Consider the following 11,346-nt stretch of genomic DNA (forward strand, 5'->3'; position numbering starts at 1 on the left):
TGGTGTGCCCTTCTGTGAATTTAAAATCTTAATGCACGCTGCTCCATTAAGGTTGCAAAGGCTGCTGGTTTCCCTCACACTATGAAAGAAAATAAAATCAATTTAAAGTATCTTGTGTTCATAGTCACTGCACTGCACTAGCCAATGGATTTTACCAGCAGTTACAGCTGCTGAATAAGTGAGGTTATAGTGTGTGTGTGTGTGGGGGGGTGCATGTTCTATATATGCATTTTTATTTGCAAGTATCACAAAGGGCCACTTCAGCACATTCCATTATCATCTCTAGACATTTATTCAGGATTTTCACAGAACCAGCAGACACAGCTGTTAGGGAGAACAGAATCTGGGTGCCAGCCATGTGTTGGAATGATTATAGATAGCTACACACACACACACGTGTGTCCCAAATCATATAAGTCTCAATGCTGGAAGGCAGCTGTCATGCACATGATTCTGGGGAGGCAGTGGTCCTGAGCTCTTTGCAGACGTAAGTGTAGGGTTTGAAACCCACATGATTCTGGGGAGGCAGTGGTCCTGAGCATTTTGGGTAGGACCATTTCTAGAAGGCTGCCCATTACTTTCCGCTGAATCCCTAAAAGAATTGCTGAATAGAAGGGCCTTTTGTCAGTCTTGGGTCAACCACAGAAAACTGTCCCAACCCTGGTCAAATTATGAATATTTGCCTGGAAATGCTGCTAGATCAGCAATTGTTTAATTTCAAAAACCATGCCCACCTTTCCTCAATTTACATATTTCTGTATGTGCTTTTTACTTTGGGGGGGGGGGCTCAAAGAGAAGCCATTGCTATTTATTTAAAAATGCTTTTACCCTGCTTGTCTCCCACAAGCAGGTCCCAAGGTGGCTTGCAATAAAAGTCATTCTAAATGAACACTTGTTGTTCAGTTGCACAGTCGAGTCCGACTCTTCGCGACCCCATGGACAAGATCTCGCCAGGGCCTCCTGTTTTCCACCATCCTCTGAAGTTTGCTCAATTTCATGTTTGTTGCATCTATGACACTGTCTAACCATCACATCCTTTGTCGTCCCCGTCTTCTTTGACCTTCAATCTTTCCCAGCATCAGGGTCTTCTCCAGTGAGTGCTCCCTTCTCATTTGGTGAACGCTACCATACAGTTAAGAGCATTAAAAATCTTATGGGCTATGGATCAAGTGAGCCACAGTCCTTTCCTCTAGAGAAAAGTTCTTTCAAGGATGTGCCGCTGGTCTCTCTCAGCCCTGGCTGGAGCTCTTGCCCCAACTCTGACAGCCTGGGGACTAGATCTTCCATCAGGATAACAAGGGAGCTTTGTGTCTGTCAGAGACTAGAACTAAGGATTGTTTCTGGAGAAAAGGGATTCTCACTGACAGACACCCAGTTTTGTTGACCAGCTGACTGGAGACAGACATCCAAAGCTTAGAGGGTTAAAATTTCTCATAACGGGGCTCTCCTAAGAAACTACCTAGCTGTAGTATGTACAATCATTTGTACAGCAACTCTCAGCAACGACTGCAGTTTCAGGTATCATATTTAACTGAAAGGAAGATGACCCTGAATGTAAGATATTAAAAATGTTATACACACACACAAAAATATTATTGGACATAACTTTACTCGTATGTAAGATGACCCCCTCTTTTTTATGGCATACCTATGGGGAAAAAACTATTCTTGAATTTCAGTAAATACTGTAAATTTCATTAAAATTTACAAAAGAGAAAGTGACCAAGACACAGCTGCCATTTTCTACAGCAACTGTGTGTTTCAGGTAATGTGTAATCCCAGCTTTCGAGACAGGTGTGTTCCCCCCCCCACATCTTGAGTGAGTTTAAGAATTTCAGGTAGCATGCCAGCTCTTCAGCAGAGAAATAATTGCTCCCAATGTTTTGCAAATTGTAACTGCATAAATTATTTTGGTTAGGCAGTTCATGCATGAACAGCTCATTTTGCGATAATGCCATCCTTGGGAGCCAAGGATATTAAGTCTCAGGCAGCCAACAGATGCCATAATGAAAGCTTGCTGGTGCAGGAGGACTACAGGGAATGAGAATAAAGCTGGTTTTATAGTGTTTTGTTTATTTCAGGCTCTCTAGTTCATATTACTCACTCTGGAATACTGAGTTCTTGTAGGCTCCATTGGAGGGGGGAAAAGGCACTGCAAAGATTCTCAATGGAATCGAACTTCACCAAAGAGTTCAGGTAGAAGTGCACTCCCTCCACTCACTTCAGTGATCCAAAGCTAACAATGAATACAATTGCAGAATTTACTGCTAGAAGATGTCATGATGACCATGAGAAGAGATGGCTTTAAAGGAGTATTAGACAAATTGATGGAGAGTGGGTCCATCAATGGCTACTAGCCATGGAGACGAAAGGGGACCTTCATATTCAGAAGCAGTAAGCCTCTGAATACCAGTTCTAGGAGGCAGCATTGGTCCCCATTGGTATGAAAAAGGATGCTGGACTAGATAGACCATTGGCCTAATCCAGCAGGCCTCTTATGATGTTCTTAAGATTTTCCCAGGGAAGAGAGAAAAGAGAATTGGAGAGAGAGAGAGAGAGAGAAGGCTGAATGGGCTTGAATCTAAGAGATCCAAGCCCTTTCAGCCATATCCTGGGCTCCCGCAGGATTGGATGAGGGGAGGGGGGAGGCAAGGCTGAAAGGCCTTGGAAGTCAAGATCCCCATATGGTATAACTGAGCTGAATAAATTCGGCAATAGTGAAAATTCCCGAGCCCCAGTATCATACCAATACTGAGATTCAGGAATATGGGCAAATACCGATATTTTCCAGGTTTGGTATATCCGAACCCGAAAAATAACATTTTTTTTGGTGCACATGCCTACTCCCTATTTATACAAATGTTGAACTCTATGACATTATGGTCACTGTTCCCAAGCAGTGCAATCACTTTTACATCTCTCACCAAGTCTTGAGCGTTACTTAGGACCAAATCCAGGATCACCTCTCCCCTGGTAGGTTCTGTGACCATCTGCTCCATAGCACAGTCATTGAGATGTCTAGAAACTCAATCTGTCTTTCCCAACTTGAACACATATTGACCCAATGTGTGGGTAGTTCAAATCACGTATTACAACACAGTTATTTCGTCTAGCTGCTATCTTTAATTCATTCATCATTTTATAATCCTCCTCTGTCTTTTGATCTGGTGGGCGATAGCTTCCTTTTGGGCCCAATATTACAACAATACAATGTAATTCTCTTACCTTCTCAATCTTGCTGGACTGTATACCATCTATGACATACAGAGACACCCCATCTCCAACCCTTCCCCCCCATCCTTCTGATATAATTTATAACCAGGAATCACCATATCCAACTGATTTTCCTCATCCCACCAAGTTTCTGAAATACCCACACTGTGTATGTTTTCCCACAACACCAAGCATTCCAGCTCCCCAATTTTACCTCGGACACTTCTAGCATTTATATATCAACATCTATAATTTCCCAGGCATGTTAAGGCCTGCAACCTTCCTCCTGCTTCCTTGAGACCCTGCCAGGCAGTCCATATTGTTTGTCACAGTCTCAGTGGACAATTCTAATCCATATCCCTGTAGAAAAGTAACAGCTACTCCTTCATCTCTCTGAGATGAGCCATCCCAAACCAGAGACTTTTAATCTCCTGTTGGTTTCCCCCCCAATATTCAGTTTTAAAACTGCTCTGCCATCTTTTTTATTTTAAGCGCCAGCAGCTTGGTTCCTTCTCAGGACTAGTGGAGACCATCTCTTTCATATAGCTCCCTCTTGTTTCAAAAAGCATCCCAGTGCCTAACAAACTCAAACCCTCCCTCCCTCTTGATGTACTTGATGCCCTGTTGAGGATCTACAGCCAGTGATGTAACTCACCTTGCATTCAGTGAAATCAATTAGACCTGGCACTAGAGGTGCCACTGAATTTCATGTACACTAAAACTTCAAGGGTAAAGGTAAACATCTCTGGAGTTTTGAAGAAAGCAAGGAAAGGATCCTACCAGGCAGGAAGTTGGGTTGCTGTTTTGAGAAGTCTTTTTGGATTTATCAGCTTAAAACATTCCTAGCAGAGTTAACAAACATCTCCAGTGAACTTTTATATAGTGTTTCAGCTTGAGACCCATTACTCTACTGCTGTTGAGGGGAGATTCAGAGGTGTTCTGCGTTCAGAAAGGAGTTGCTTATGGCATTATAAAATATCTCTTTCTTTCCCTCTTAGAATGCAATTTTCTATCTTCACTCTGACTGAAGAAGAGAAACCCATCATATGGTCTAATGCTGTCTGTGCTGAAACAAACAGTCTCATTGAGAGGCCTGACACCAAGTCCTGCAGCTCTGCTTATATAGGAAGCTGCCTCAGAGTCAATCTTCAAGGCAATCTGGGGGGGGGGGAGAATTCTGCAACTCCAGTTCCTTAAGAAGGCTTTTGAGATGTTTACCAGAACAACACAGAGAGAGACTGAAGAAGATACACATAAGCCTTGGCAGGGAAAGGGATGGGGGAGGAGAGAACAATATTCTGGCTATTTTGAATGCCCTGGGTCCTCTCCCTGCTCCTTGCTTTACACCAGAGTAGAGATACTGAAACCAGTGGGGCTACTGTCATGTAAGGGGATCACACCCTGCCCATGTGTTCCGAGACAGGCTTGGACAATGCTGACAGCTTCATCAAGTGACACCACTTAACTCTGAAGTAAGGCCTAGGGAAGGGAACCGGAATGAGGAGGGGCTTTCATGGAGCCTCTCCCCCAAGAAAAAGCACAGACGCTGGAGACTGGGGCAGGCTTGTACTAGAAGTGTGATGCTGCATGATGGGCAATGTAAGCTGTGGAGTCTTGTGAGCAAAAATTCTACTTTGTGAGCTACTGACACTAAAGTTGTGAGTGAGCATTTTGGCTGCTGCGTAAATCAGTTTGCTCTGGAGCCATCCTTCCTGAGCTAGGACAAAAATGTTTGAGCCGGAGGCTAAAAAACTGTGAGCTAGCTCACACTAACTCAGCTTAAAGGGAACACTGGTGATGGGCAGGGAATGTTCTTTAATGGGGATTGTGCAACCCCTTTGAGGCTGTTGAATTGCTGCAATGCTTCAATGCATATGCAACCCCCCCCCCCCAATGAAAACCCCTGAGGAAAAAGCCCTGGAAAAATCATTCCTAAATGTGAATGTGAACAGACAGAATCATGATGGGGGAAAACGGAAAAAAAAATTATGTAAGTGCAAACTGATTCCACCAATAGTACAATCATCAGAACCGCAATGACACCCACAAGAACCAAAAGGTGGATGCAGTCTGGAAAACACCTCTCTTTACCTGTACTTTCCTGATCGACTAGGATCCAGAGGCTGGGGGTGGGGGGAGGGACATCCGCTGCCTCAACCAAATGCCCGGCGGAAGAGCTCCGTCTTGCAGGCCCTGCAGAACTGCAATAAGTCCCACAGGGCCCTGATTTCATGCGGGAGCTCATTTCACCAGGCAGGGGCCAGTGCCGAAAAAGCCCTGGCCCTGGTCGAGGCTAGCCGGACGATCCTGGGGCCGGGAACCACTAATAGATGTTGATTTGTGGACCTCAGTGCCCTCCAGGGCTCATATGGAACACTAGCACATGGCCAGCTCTGACTGGCTACATAGTATCTCAGTACCACTGTATTTACTATGTGATTTCTGTTGTCTAAATAACAGAAAAATATCACAAAAGCAACAGCAGATTTGAGGAGAAAGTGGCTTTGAACAACCATAAAAAATGAAAAATATTTTCAGAGGGAAGGGATCTTTTGGAAAAGGGAAGGCCTCTAAAACTTTTATTTTGGAAAGTGAAATGCATTAATGGCCCTAGTCCCCACTTTTTTTTTTGTGTGTGTGTGAATATATATTAAGGGGGAAACCGAAAAGAATCATTGTAACTAAAATAATTTTCTGTAGGTCATAACTATGGTGCAATCACAATACCTTAAAACCTATTTCTTTAAATCTTCTGTACTTTTAAAAAACGAAATCTCATTCATGCTCTAACTTTATATATGCCTTTAAAATACTGAAACATTCTCCTTATAATGCCACTGCTACCTATCAAAACTGATTTAAAGTGTCCCAATTAAAATAAGAACTAGGCATAAAAAGTCAGAGGACTTTATAATGTCACTGTTCCACATGCAAAATACAAGATGTATGCTTTGTTATTGACCTATGAAGAAAAGATATGTGAGCATCAGGCTTCATTTCTACTTTTATAGATGAGACAAAACACTGGAAATTATCTATAGAATTTTGTTCAGAAGAAAGAATGTCGAAACAACACAGGACATTCTGAAGCACGTCGTTGACATAATTTGCTTCGTTACAAACCACTTCTGTTTATTTGAAACTGACTGTATTTTTGTATTCCAACCTTGTAAAAAAGCATATCACTTTAACTTATTTAAACAGCATATATTTTCTGATTTTTGCAGTACTGTATTATTTAGTTTAGTGCACTTATCACAGTAATAATCGTGTGGTGTAATATCCATATACTGTGTACCATTATAGTTATGGGTTACCCCAAAAGATGTAGACGTGTGGAGGTAGTTGTTGAGTGGTTTTGAGTGGTTTTGGCAAACAGCAGACCAAAATGAGTTGTTCATTTGCTGATTTTACCTTCAGCCAACGAGTAAATTGGGTATGAAGATAAATAGGATGGGATCTCTCAAATATACCTGTCCATGGATGATTAGGTGCACAATTATCATGGAGATCTCTCTCTGCTGTCCTGTGGTGAGACAGCTTCCCTCAGTTGAGGTGTGTCCCACAGATACCATGTCTGGATGTTGATGCTTTTATCCGTGGTATGTTTGCCTCAGGAATGGCTAGCTGTGCTCCAAAGATGCCAGCCAACCTTCACATCTTAATTTCTATCAAAAGATTATAAACTCCCTGCTGCTCGCTATCTCTTTGATCTACACAAATATATGGGATTGATACCATTTCTGATTTGAAGGAACAGTAAAAGCAGCAGTCATCCAGGTCAGCTATAAATTTTTGATGGCAGCTACCATTTATGTTGGCTTTAAAAGAGTTTATCCTAGGAACAGTGGGGTTCCTTCCAACTCTAAACCATTGGTGTGACCTTGCCTTCCAAGGTCAAGCATATGCAACCCCCTCAACAGGAAGGGATGTCATGATGCCAACTCTTTTCTAACTTCCTGGTGGCTGACAAAGTAGCTGATAGATATTGACTGATCCTGGACATAAAATCGGTGCTGCGTTCCAAAGGTGGTACTGACTTTGATTGGTTTAGAATTGATTTGGAACCTTTTTGTTTGACGTTTTTGATGTTGTTGGGTTTGTATTTAATTCTTCTAGACAGCTTTTCTCATGGCTACTGTAAAATTTATTATGCCATTGGGGGGGGGGGAGTAAATACATAATGCATGGAGTGTATGACAGAAAAGCAGCGTAGAAATAAGCTACATCCCCTTCCCTTTTTATTTTCTTTTAACTCTTTTTTACTTTACCTGTTTTGTTCTATGTTCCATTTCCTCACTGAATTTTTAATACAGATGGCATTTGTTGATGAAAATTTGTGGCTCTAAATTATTAGAATTAATCATTCCTGGAATACTCTAAATAGTTTTGTATGATTTTGAATTTATTTATAAATATTTTGTACAATGGGCAAAAGTCCCCCCCCACCGGAAAGATGAACTTCCTCAAACAGCCAGGAGAGTTGGGGGGGGGGTGCCTAGTATCAGATTATATTGTAAAAGAAGCAAATTTTGCCACATTAATAATCCAGGCAAGCTTTTGGTAGCTGAAGAAATGGTTTTTAAGTTGCATTTATATGGTTTCATGAATGGTTTGAAAGGCTAACAGTGCAATCCTAAGCAGATCTACTCAGAATCAATGTCTGCTCAGTGGGGCTTACCCCCAGCCAAGTAACATTAGTCTTTTAATTAGTCTGGACCAAGTTGTGTGTGTGTAAAGTGCTGTCAACTCACAGCCAATTTATGGTGACCTCAGCAAGGGGCTTTCAAGGCAAGTGTGAAGCAGAGGCAGTTTGTCCTTGCCTTCCTCTGCAGTTTCCTTGGTGGTCTCCCTTCCGAGTACTGACTCTGCTTAGCTTCCAAGATCTGATGAGATTGGGCCATATCATGCTGCCTTCTCTTCCCTGGAACAAGTTAAAACCGACTTTTTAGAGTCCAGGCTTATCACTTAGGGTATCCAGGTTCGTTTGTTTTTTAAAGTAATGAAGTATTAACTACTATAAACTGTAGAGGAGGAGGAGGAGACGAAGACGAAGAAGAGGAGGAGGAGGAGGAGGGTTTTATACCCCACCCTTCACTACCCATAGGAGTCTCAGAGCTCCTCTCCCTTCCCCTCCCCACAACAGATACCCTGTGAGGTAGGTGGGGCTGAGAGAGCTCTTTAACCACGACACCAGACTGGCATCAATTAGGTGATGGCTCAATAAGAAAAGATTATGGGTTTACTTTACAGACAAGTTATTGTTTATCATCACGGGCACAAAAGCATTTGGAAGAATACCCCCTCCCCCAGTATTTCCAAATTAGGTACATCTTATCAGCATTTGTTAGTAAAGTTAGTGGACAAAGGATGTAGTAGCTGCACTCAGTCACAGCAAAATCAAAAACCAAAAGCCATATAATACCTTTTAATAAGAGCAATCCAAATAACACAATGTAGTATACAAGGTTTTGTATTCTCCAGAATGCTTCATCATAGTGGGGGGGGGCGGGCAGCAGAAAACAAAACATCTTTCAGGCTATTATCTTTATGCCTCTTACCTGCGTCTAGGATTGTCAGCTCTGGGATGGGAAATTCCTGAAGATTTGAGGGCAGAACCTGGGGAGGACAAGATTTGGGGAGGGGGACCGCAGCAGGGTATAAAGCCCGAACTCCAAAGCCACCATTTTCTCCAGGGGGACTGATCTCTGTAGTCTGGGGATTGGTTATAATCCCAGGAGAGCTCCGGGACCCACCTGGAGATTGGCAACCTTAACTGTATCCTGTACCTGATGCTTAGCTGACTTCAGTGGATGCAGGGTTGGACTTCTGAAAAGAAGCAAATAATGGAAGCCATCCAGTTGAAACTATAATCAGTATTTGATCAAATATCTAATGCCAAATAGTGGTTCCAAGCATGGGGAAAAAAGAGTAGTCCCTAACACCAATAATAGTGGTGGAAAGTACCGGCAAGTCACAGCTAACTTAAGGTGACCCATAGGGTTTTCAAGGAAAGAAATTCAGATATTCCCAAAGTAGTGGATGGACGTAGGTAGATGTGTTAGTCTACAGTGAACTCCAAAAGCAAAAGCCATGTAAAACCTTTTATTTAATTCCTGTAGGAAGTCCTACCCTGGGTGTGCCTTCGGTAATGTTCATTGTGTAGCATTTCAAAGAAGTCCCTGATCATTCCGTAGAGCAGGAGTCCCTAACCTTTTTAAGCCTGTGGGCACTTTTGGAGTTCTGACTAATCAGCGCTTCAGTTTAGATAAAGAAACAGAAAAACCCTCGGCCTGTCACCTCTTGGATGATTGAAAAGCTAAAATACTCTTTTACTTGCTGGCCTTGCGTTTAAAATCAGATGTGTAGCTCCTGTAGGAAGTCCTACCCTGGGTGTGCATTTTAGTGCCTTCGGTAATGTTCATTGTGTGGCATTTCAAAGAAGTCCCTGATCATTCTGTAGAGCAGGAGTCCCTAACCTTTTTAAGCCTGTGGGCACTTTTGGAGTTCTGACAGTGTGGTGGGCACAGCCACAAAATGCCTGCTGCAGGAGGCAGAGGCAATGCTGCAGCTTACCTTCAGCTGCACAGAAAATATCATTGTGCCATTGTGGCAGCTGCCTGCCAAATGAATGGTTGTTGTTTTTTTAAATCTGTACAGCCAATCAGAAGCCTTGCTGGGCAAAAGCCCCACCTGGCCCATTCACTTTCTAAAAACATTTGGCAGGTGCCAGGAAAGGTGTCCATGGGTGCCATGGTGCCCAAGGGCACCACATTGGGAACCCCTGCTGTAGAAAGTAACAGATTAAGTGTGCGCTACCTGATTCCATTCAGTGAAGCATCTGAGATTCTATTTGATCTAATTTAATAGGCATTAAAAATCCCACAAAATGCCTGCTGCAGGAGGCAGAGGCAATGCTGCAGCTTACCTTCAGCTGCACAGAAAATATCATTGTGCCATTGTGGCAGCTGCCTGCCAAATGAATTTAAAAATAATAATAAAAAATCTGTACAGCCAATCAGAAGCCTTGCTGGGCAAAAGTCCCACCTGGCCCATTCATTTTCTAAAAACATTTGGCAGGTGCCAGGAAACGTGTCCACGGGTGCCATGGTGCCCAAGGGCACCACATTGGGAGCCCCTGCTGTAGAAAGTAGCAGATAAGTGTGCACTACCTGATTCCATTCAGGGAACCATCTGAAATTTTATTTGAGCTAATTTAATAGGCATTAAAAACCTGTGTACACAAGTTGCATATGTTCTTGATGCTGAAATGTCATCTGAAGAGGAACTGGCAAATATCATCAGCAATTTATTGCTGTTTTGGATCCCACTCCATGAATTTGTTGACCATGAAATATTGCATTTGATTCAACTTCCCTGTTGGTTCTGAGCTTTATTTTTCATTTTGCTTTTCGTCTTCTACCATATTGTGCAAAGTAACTGGTTGATGAAGTAATTGGAGGGTCCATTACGTAATTTACCATCTTGACTCAGGCACTGGTATGTATAAGTCCCCTGTTTACTTGAAAGACAGCATATTATCAGTGAAGTCCTAAGCAGAGTTACACTTTTCTAAGACTATTGATGCCAATGGGCTTAGAAGGCTGTAACTTGCTATAGGATGGCAATGCTTGGTAATATGTTGTGTAATGGTTGACCATGTTTGATAACGCTGTCAATCCTGTGATTGACAGCAGAGCTGTGTCTTCAACTAGGGGTCTGCTACAAGCACATTTACAACTGGGGAAGTGGGTACACTTTATGGCATCGAAGGGGTTACATGGGTAAGAAGATGGTGAACCCTTCTCCCAACCGCTTTATTTCATCCAAAGCCTTTCCCTTTTGCAGTGTTCTAGCCAGGCTCACTTCTGGCTGAGGGGGAAAGGACTTCAGGGATGGACAGTGGATCATAAGGGTCAGCACCCCTCCCTGCTCAAGTTGTACACAATTTTTTACTGGTTTTGGTTCTTTTTTTGTTTTGAAATATTTTATTTTTTCTCATTTATTATAGTTGTTATCCAATGTTCACTGTCTTTATTACATTTCATTTTCATTTCCACTGGTTTCAGGTACAAACATATTTCTGGTTGTAACCTTCTCTTCCTTCCAGTCTTGTCTACTGTGCATCCATAC

This window comes from Gekko japonicus, unplaced genomic scaffold (assembly GCF_001447785.1).
Source record: "Gekko japonicus isolate JY-2015 unplaced genomic scaffold, Gekko_japonicus_V1.1 scaffold147, whole genome shotgun sequence".
In the NCBI taxonomy this organism is placed as follows: Eukaryota; Metazoa; Chordata; class Lepidosauria; order Squamata; family Gekkonidae; genus Gekko; species Gekko japonicus.